This window comes from Pristiophorus japonicus, chromosome 6 (assembly GCF_044704955.1).
Source record: "Pristiophorus japonicus isolate sPriJap1 chromosome 6, sPriJap1.hap1, whole genome shotgun sequence".
Lineage (NCBI taxonomy): Eukaryota > Metazoa > Chordata > Chondrichthyes > Pristiophoridae > Pristiophorus > Pristiophorus japonicus.
In genome coordinates, this window is record NC_091982.1 from 209,633,453 (window position 1) to 209,642,798 (window position 9,346).

The following is a 9,346-nucleotide window of genomic DNA, read 5'->3' on the forward strand; positions in this document are numbered from 1 at the left end:
GAGGCCAGCGTCGAGCGAGGAGTTTGAGGTGCGTCGAGGATGTGGAGCGGTACGTCTGTGAGGCCTACATGAGGCCAGCATCGAACGAGGAGTTTGAGGTGCATCGAGGAGGTGGAGCGGGATGTCGGTGAGGCCTACAAGAGGCCAGCATCGAGTGAGGAGTTTGAGGTGCGTTGAGGAGGTGGAGCAGGACGTCGGTGAGGCCTACAAGAGGCCAGCGCGAGCGAGGAGTTTGAGGTGCGTCGAGGAGGTGGAGCGGGACGTCAGAGAGGCCTACAAGAGGCCAGCGCGAGCGAGGAGTTTGAGGTGCGTCGAGGAGGAGCGGGACATCGGTGAGGGCTACAAGAGGCCAGCGTCGAACGAGGAGTTTGAGGTGCGTCGAGGAAGTGGAGCGGGACGTCGGTGAGGGCTACAAGAGGCCAGCGTCGAACGAGGAGTTTGAGGTGCGTCGAGGAGGTGGAGCGGGACGTCGGTGAGGGCTACAAGAGGCCAGCGTCGAACGAGGAGTTTGAGGTGCGTCGAGGAAGTGGAGCGGACGTCGGTGAGGCCTACAAGAGGCCAGCATCGAACGACGAGTTTGAGGTGCGTCGAGGAGGTGGAGCGAGACGTAGGTGAGGCCTACAAGAGGCCAGCGTCGAGCGAGGAGTTTGAGGTGCGTCGAGGAGGAGCGGGACATCGGTGAGGCCTACAAGAGGCTAGCGTCAAGCGAGGAGTTTGAGGTGCGTCAAGGAGGTGGAGCGGGATGTCGGTGAGGCCTACAAGAGGCCAGCGTCAAGCGAAGAGTTTGAGGTGCGTCGAGGTGGTGGAGCGCAACGTCGGTGAGGCCTACAAGAGGCCAGCGTCAAGCGAGGAGTTTGAGGTGCATCGAGGAGATGGAGCGGGACATCGGTGAAGCCTACAAGAGGCCAGCGCGAGCGAGGAGTTTGAGGTGCATCGAGGAGGTGGAGCGGGACATCGGTGAAGCCTACAAGAGGCCAGCGCGAGCGAGGAGTTTGAGGTGCATCGAGGAGATGGAGCAGGATGTCGGTGAGGCCTACTAGAGGCCAGCGTCGAGCGAGGAGTTTGAGGTGCGTCGAGCAGGTGGAGCGGGACATCGGAGAGGCCTACAAGAGGCCAGCATCGAACGACGAGTTTGAAGTGCGTCGAGGATGTGGAGCGGGACGTCGGAGAGGCCTACAAGAGGCCAGCGTCGAGCGAGGAGTTTGAGGTGCATCGAGGAGGTGGAGCGGGACGTCGGTGAGGCCTAGAAGAGGCCAGCGTCGAGCGAGGAGTTTGAGGTGCGTCGAGGAGGTGGAGCGGGACGTCGGTGAGGCCTAGAAGAGGCCATCGTCGAGCGAGGAGTTTGAGGTGCGTCGAGGAGGTGGAGCGAGACGTAGGTGAGGCCTACAAGAGGCCAGCATCGAACGACGAGTTTGAGGTGCGTCGAGGAGGTGGAGCGAGACGTAGGTGAGGCCTACAAGAGGCCAGCGTCGAGCGAGGAGTTTGAGGTGCGTCGAGGAGGAGCGGGACATCGGTGAGGCCTACAAGAGGCTAGCGTCAAGCGAGGAGTTTGAGGTGCGTCGAGGTGGAGCGGTACGTCGGTGAGGCCTACATGAGGCCAGCATCGAACGACGAGTTTGAGGTGCGTCGAGGAGGTGGAGCGGGACGTCGGTGAGGCCTACAAGAGTCCAGCGTTGAACGACGAGTTTGAGGTGAGTCGAGGAGATGGAGCAGGACGTCGGTGTGGCCTACAAGAGGCCAGCGTTGAACGACGAGTTTGAGGTGCGTCGAGGAGATGGAGCAGGACGTCGGTGAGGCCTACAAGAGTCCAGCGTTGAACGACGAGTTTGAGGTGCGTCGAGGAGATGGAGCAGGACGTCGGTGAGGCCTACAAGAGTCCAGCGTTGAACGACGAGTTTGAGGTGCGTCGAGGAGATGGAGCAGGACGTCGGTGAGGCCTACAAGAGGCCAGCGCGAGCGAGGAGTTTGAGGTGCGTCGAGGAGGTGGAGCGGGACGTCGGTGAGGCCTACAAGAGGCCATCGTCGAGCGAGGAGTTTGAGGTGCGTTGAGGAGGTGGAGCGGGATATCGGTGAGGCCTACAAGAGGCCAGCGTCGAGCGAGGAGTTTGAGGTGCGTCGAGGAGGTGGAGCGGGATATCGGTGAGGCCTACAAGAGGCCAGCGCGAGCGAGGAGTTTGAGGTGCGTCGAGGAGGTGGAGCGGGACGTCAGAGAGGCCTACAAGAGGCCAGCGCGAGCGAGGAGTTTGAGGTGCGTCGAGGAGGTGGAGCGGGACGTCGGTGAGGGCTACAAGAGGCCAGCGTCGAGCGAGGAGTTTGAGGTGCGTCGAGGAGGTGGAGCGGGACGTCGGTGAGGGCTACAAGAGGCCAGCGTCGAACGAGGAGTTTGAGGTGCGTCGAGGAAGTGGAGCGGACGTCGGTGAGGCCTACAAGAGGCCAGCATCGAACGACGAGTTTGAGGTGCGTCGAGGAGGTGGAGCGAGACGTAGGTGAGGCCTACAAGAGGCCAGCGTCGAGCGAGGAGTTTGAGGTGCGTCGAGGAGGAGCGGGACATCGGTGAGGCCTACAAGAGGCTAGCGTCAAGCGAGGAGTTTGAGGTGTGTCAAGGAGGTGGAGCGGGATGTCGGTGAGGCCTACAAGAGGCCAGCGTCAAGCGAAGAGTTTGAGGTGCGTCGAGGTGGTGGAGCGCAACGTCGGTGAGGCCTACAAGAGGCCAGTGTCAAGCGAGGAGTTTGAGGTGCATCATGGAGGTGGAGCGGGACGTCGGTGAAGCCTACAAGAGGCCAGCGCGAGCGAGGAGTTTGAGGTGCATTGAGGAGATGGAGCAGGATGTCGGTGAGGCCTACAAGAGGCCATCGCGAGCGAGGAGTTTGAGGTGCATCGAGGAGGTGGAGCGGGACATCGGTGAAGCCTACAAGAGGCCAGCGCGAGCGAGGAGTTTGAGGTGCGTCGAGGAGGTGGAGCGGGACATCGGAGAGGCCTACAAGAGGCCAGCGTCGAGCGAGGAGGGTTGAGGTGCGTCGAGGAGGTGGAGCGGGACGTCGGTGAGGCCTACAAGAGGCCAGCGTCGAGCGAGGAGTTTGAGGTGCGTCGAGGAGGTGGAGCGGGACATCGGAGAGGCCTACAAGAGGCCAGCATCGAGCGAGGAGTTTGAGGTGCGTCGAGGAGGTGGAGCGGGACGTTGGAGAGGCCTACAAGAGGCCAGCATCGAGCGAGGAGTTTGAGGTGCGTCGAGGAGGTGGAGCGGGACGTCGGTGAGGGCTACAAGAGGCCAGCGTCGAGCGAGGAGTTTGAGGTGTGTCGAGGAGGTGGAGCGGACGTCGGTGAGGCCTACAAGAGGCCAGCATCGAACGACGAGTTTGAGGTGCGTCGAGGAGGTGGAGCGAGACGTAGGTGAGGCCTACAAGAGGCCAGCGTCGAGCGAGGAGTTTGAGGTGTGTCGAGGAGGTGGAGCGGGATGTCGGTGAGGCCTACAAGAGGTCAGCGTCAAGCGAAGAGTTTGAGGTGTGTCGAGGTGGTGGAGCGCAACGTCGGTGAGGCCTACAAGAGGCCAGCGTCAAGCGAGGAGTTTGAGGTGCATCATGGAGGTGGAGCGGGACGTCGGTGAAGCCTACAAGAGGCCAGCGCTAGCGAGGAGTTTGAGGTGCGTCGAGGAGATGGAGCAGGACGTCGGTGAGGCCTACAAGAGGCCAGCGCGAGCGAGGAGTTTGAGGTGCATCGAGGAGGTGGAGCGGGACATCGGTGAAGCCTACAAGAGGCCAGCGCGAGCGAGGAGTTTGAGGTGCATCGAGGAGATGGAGCAGGATGTCGGTGAGGCCTACAAGAGGCCAGCGTCGAGCGAGGACGGTTGAGGTGCGTCGAGGAGGTGGAGCGGGACGTCGGTGAGGCCTACAAGAGGCCAGCGCGAGCGAGGAGTTTGAGGTGCATCGAGGAGGTGGAGCGGGACATCGGTGAAGCCTACAAGAGGCCAGCGCGAGCGAGGAGTTTGAGGTGCATCGAGGAGATGGAGCAGGATGTCGGTGAGGCCTACAAGAGGCCAGCGTCGAGCGAGGACGGTTGAGGTGCGTCGAGGAGGTGGAGCGGGACGTCGGTGAGGCCTACAAGAGGCCAGCGTCGAGCGAGGAGTTTGAGGTGCGTCGAGGAGGTGGAGCGGGACATCGGAGAGGCCTACAAGAGGCCAGCATCGAACGACGAGTTTGAAGTGCGTCGAGGATGTGGAGCGGGACGTCGGAGAGGCCTACAAGAGGCCAGCGTCGAGCGAGGAGTTTGAGGTGCGTCGAGGAGGTGGAGCGGGACGTTGGAGAGGCCTACAAGAGGTCAGCATCGAGCGAGGAGTTTGAGGTGCGTCGAGGAGGTGGAGCGGGACGTTGGAGAGGCCTACAAGAGGCCAGCGCGAGCGAGGAGTTTGAGGTGCGTCGAGGAGGTGGAGCGGGACGTCGGTGAGGGCTACAAGAGGCCTGCGTCGAACGAGGAGTTTGAGGTGCGTCGAGGAGGTGGAGCGGGACGTCGGTGAGGGCTACAAGAGGCCTGCGTCGAACGAGGAGTTTGAGGTGCGTCGAGGAAGTGGAGCGGACGTCGGTGAGGCCTACAAGAGGCCAACATCGAACGACGAGTTTGAGGTGCGTCGAGGAGGTGGAGCGAGACGTAGGTGAGGCCTACAAGAGGCCAGCGTCGAGCGAGGAGTTTGAGGTGCGTCGAGGAGGACCGGGACATCGGTGAGGCCTACAAGAGGCTAGCGTCAAGCGAGGAGTTTGAGGTGTGTCGAGGAGGTGGAGCGGGATGTCGGTGAGGCCTACAAGAGGCCAGCGTCAAGCGAAGAGTTTGAGGTGCGTCGAGGTGGTGGAGCGCAACGTCGGTGAGGCCTACAAGAGGCCAGCGTCAAGCGAGGAGTTTGAGGTGCATCATGGAGGTGGAGCGGGACGTCGGTGAAGCCTACAAGAGGCCAGCGCGAGCGAGGAGTTTGAGGTGCGTCGAGGAGATGGAGCAGGACGTCGGTGAGGCCTACAAGAGGCCAGCGCGAGCGAGGAGTTTGAGGTGCATCGAGGAGGTGGATCGGGACATCGGTGAAGCCTACAAGAGGCCAGCGCGAGCGAGGAGTTTGAGGTGCATCGAGGAGGTGGAGCGGGACATCGGAGAGGCCTACAAGAGGCCAGCGTCGAGCGAGGAGGGTTGAGGTGCGTTGAGGAGGTGGAGCGGGACGTTGGAGAGGCCTACAAGAGGCCAGCGTTGAACGACGAGTTTGAAGTGCGTCGAGGAGGTGGAGCGGGACGTCGGAGAGGCCTACAAGAGGCCAGCATCGAGCGAGGAGTTTGAGGTGCGTCGAGGAGGTGGAGCGGGACGTCGGAGAGATCTACAAGAGGCCAGCGTCGAACGACGAGTTTGAAGTGCGTCGAGGAGGTGGAGCGGGACGTCGGAGAGGCCTACAAGAGGCCAGCATCGAGCGAGGAGTTTGAAGTGCGTCGAGGAGGTGGAGCGGGACGTCGGAGAGGCCTACAAGAGGCCAGCGTCGAGCGAGGAGTTTGAGGTGCGTCGAGGAGGTGGAGCGGGACGTTGGAGAGGCCTACAAGAGGCCAGCATCGAGCGAGGAGTTTGAGGTGCGTCGAGGAGGTGGAGCGGGACGTTGGAGAGGCCTACAAGAGGCCAGCATCGAGCGAGGAGTTTGAGGTGAGTCGAGGAGGTGGAGCGGGACGTTGGAGAGGCCCAGCCAGTGCAGCTGCAGCAGGGAGGCAAAAAAGAAGTAGAAAGAAATCGAATGGTGATGTCACAGCCAAGGGGGTAATTGATTGGCTGGTGATTGGTAAGTAGTTTTTCTTTTTCTTTTCTATATCAGTCGGTAACCTTTAGCATTTTTTCTGCCAACTTAAGTTTATCTAAGGGTTAAGTCATGGCAGGACAGCTTGGACACGTGTCATGGCAGTATAGCTTAGACACGTGCCTCTTGTACTATTTGGGAAGTCAGGGACGCTTCCGGTGTCCCTGACGACTACGTGTGTGGGAAGTGCATCCGCCTGCAGATCTTGACGGACCGCATTGCACACTGGAGCTGCGGGTGGATGAACTCTGGAGCATCCACGATGCTGAGAATGACGTGAATAGCCCGTTTAGTGAGTTGGTCTTACCGCAGGTAAAGGATACACAGCCAGATAGGGAATGGATGACCAACAGGAAGAGCAGTGCAAGGAAGGTAGTGCATGGGTCCCCTGCAGTCACCCCGCTGCCAAACAGATACACCGCTTTGGGTAATGTTGAGGGGGATGGCTCATCAGGGGAGGGCAGCAGCAGCCAAGTTCATGGCACCGTGGGTGGCTCTGCTGCACAGGAGGGCAGGAAAAAGAGTGGGAGAGCTATAGTGATAGGGTTTCAATTGTAAGGGGAATAGATAGACGTTTCTGCGGCCGCAACCGAGACTCCAGGATGGTATATTGCCTCCCTGGTGCAAGGGTCAAGGATGTCTCGGAACGGGTGCAGGGCATTCCGAAAAGGAAGGGTGAACAGCCAGTTGTCGTGGTGCATATAGGTACCAACGACATAGGTAAAAAACGGGATGAGGTCCTACAAGATGAATTAGGGAGCTAGGAGCTAAATTAAAAAGTAGGACCTCAAAAGTAGTAATCTCAGGATTGCTACCAGTGCCATGTGCTAGTCAGATTAAGAATCACAGGATAGCTCAGATGAATACGTGGCTTGAGGAGTGGTGCACAAGGGAGGGATTCAAATTCCTGAGACATTGGAACCGGCTATGGGGAAGGTGGGACCAGTACAAACCGGACGGTCTGCACCTGGGCAGGACCGAAACCAATGTCCTGGGGGAGAGTTTGTTAGTGCTGTTGGGGAGGAGTTAAACTAATATGGCAGGGGGATGGGAACCTATGCAGGAAGAGAGAGAGAAGTAGAATGGGGGCAGAAGCAAAAGATAGAAAGAAGAAAATTAAAAGTGGAGGGCAGAGAAACCCAAGGCAAAAAGCAAAAAGGGCCACATTACACCAAAATTCTAAAAGGGCAAAGTGTGTTAAAAAGGCAAGCCTGAAGGCTCTGTGCCTCAATGCGAGGAATATTCGGAATAAGTTGGACGAATTAACTGCGCTTATAGCAGTTAACAGGTATGATGTCATTGGCATCACGGAGACATGGTTGCAGGGTGACCAAGGCTGGGAACTCAACATACAGGGGTATTCAACATTTAGGAAGGATAGACAGATAGGAAAAGGAGGCGGTGTGGCATTGCTGGTTAAAGAGGAAATTAATGCAATAGTAAGAAAGGACATTAGCTTGGATGATGTGGAATCGGTATGGTTGGAGCTATGGAATACCAAGGGGCAGAAAACACTAGTGGAAGTTGTGTACAGACCACCAAACAATAGTAGTAAGGTTGGGGACAGCATCAAATAATAAATTAGGGATGCATGCAATAAAGGTACAGCAGTTATCATGGGTGACTTTAATCTACATATTGATTGGTCTAACCAAACTGGTAGCAATGTGGTGGAGGAGGATTTCCTGGAGTGTATTAGGGATGGTTTTCTGGACCAATATGTTGAGGAACAAACTCGTGAGCTGGCCATCCTAGACTGGGTTATGTGTAATGAGAAAGGACTAATTAGCAATCTTGTTGTGCGAGGCCCCTTGGGGAAGAGTGACCATAACATGGTAGAATTATTTATTAAGATGGAGAGTGACACAGTTAATTCAGAAACTAGGGTCCTGAACTTAAGGAAACGTAACTTCGATGGTTTGAGGTGTGAATTGGCTAGAATAGACTGGCAAATTATACTTAAAGGGTTGATGGTGGATAGGCAATGGCAAACATTTAAAGATCACATGGATGAACTTCAGCAATTGTACATCCTGTCTGGAGTAAAAATAAAAAGGGGAAGTTGGCTCAATCGTGGCTAACAAGGGAAATTAGGGATAGTGTTAAATCCAACGAAAAAGCATATAAATTGGCCAAAAAAAGCAACAAACCTGAGGACTTGGAGAAATTTAGAATTCAGCAGAGGAGGACAAAGGGTTTAATTAAGAGGAGGAAAATAGAGTACGAGAAGGAGCTTGCTGGGAACATAAAACCTGACTGCAAAAGCTTCTATAGATATGTGAAGAGAAAAAGATTAGTGAAGACAAACATAGGTCCCTTGCAGTCGGATTCGGGTGAATTTATAATGGGGAGCAAAGAAATGGCAGACCAATTGAACAAATACTTTGGTTCTATCTTCACGAAGGAAGACACAAATAACCTTCTGGAAGTACTAGGGGACCGAGTGTCGAGTGAGAAGGAGTAACTGAAGGATATCCTTATTAGGCAGGAAATTGTGTTATGGAAATTGATGGGATTGAAGGCCGATAAATCCCCGGGCCTGATAGTCTGCATCTCAGAGTACTTAAGGAAGTGGCCCGAGAAATAGTGGATGCATTGGTGATCATTTTCCAACAGTCTATCAACTCTGGATCAGATCCTATAGAATGGAGGGTAGTTAATGTAACACCACTTTTTTAAAAAGGAGGGAGAGAGAAAGTGGGTAATTATAGAATGGTTGGCCTGACATCAGTAGTGGGTAAAATGATGGAATCAATTATTAAAGATGTCATAGCAGCGCATTTGGAAAGAGGTGACATGATAGGGCCAAGTCAGCATGGATTTGTGAAAGGGAAATCATGCTTGACAAATCTTCTGCAATTTTTTGATGATGTAACTAGTAGAGTGGACAAGGGAGAACCAGTGGATGTGGTGTATTTGGACTTTCAGAAGGCTTTTGACCAGGTCCCACACAAGAGATTGGTGTGCAAAATCAAAGCACATGGTATTGGAGGTAATATACTGACGTGGATAGAGAACTGGTTGGCAGACAGGAAGCAGAGAGTCGGGATAAACGGGTCCTTTTCAAAATGGCACGCCGTGACTAGTGGAATGCCACAGGGCTCAGTGCTGGGACCCCAGCTCTTTACAATATACATCAATGATTTGGATGAAGGAATTGAGTGTAATATCACCAAGTTTGCAGATGACACTAAACTGCGTGGCGGTGTGAGCTGTGAGGGGGATGCTAGGAGGCTGCAGGGTGAATTGGACAAGTTAGGTGAGTGGGCAAATACATGGCAGACGCAGTATAATGTGGATAAATGTGAGGCTATTCAATTTGGGGGCAAAAACGCAAAGACAGAATATTATGTGATTGGCGGCAGATTAGGAAAAGGGGAGGTACAACGAGACCTGGGTGTCATGGTTCATCATTCATTGAAAGTTGGCATACAGGTACAGCAGGCGGTGAAGAAAGCAAATGGTATGTTGGCCTTCATAGCTAGGGGATTTGAGTATAGGAGCAGGGAGGTCTTACTGCAGTTGTACAGGGCCTTG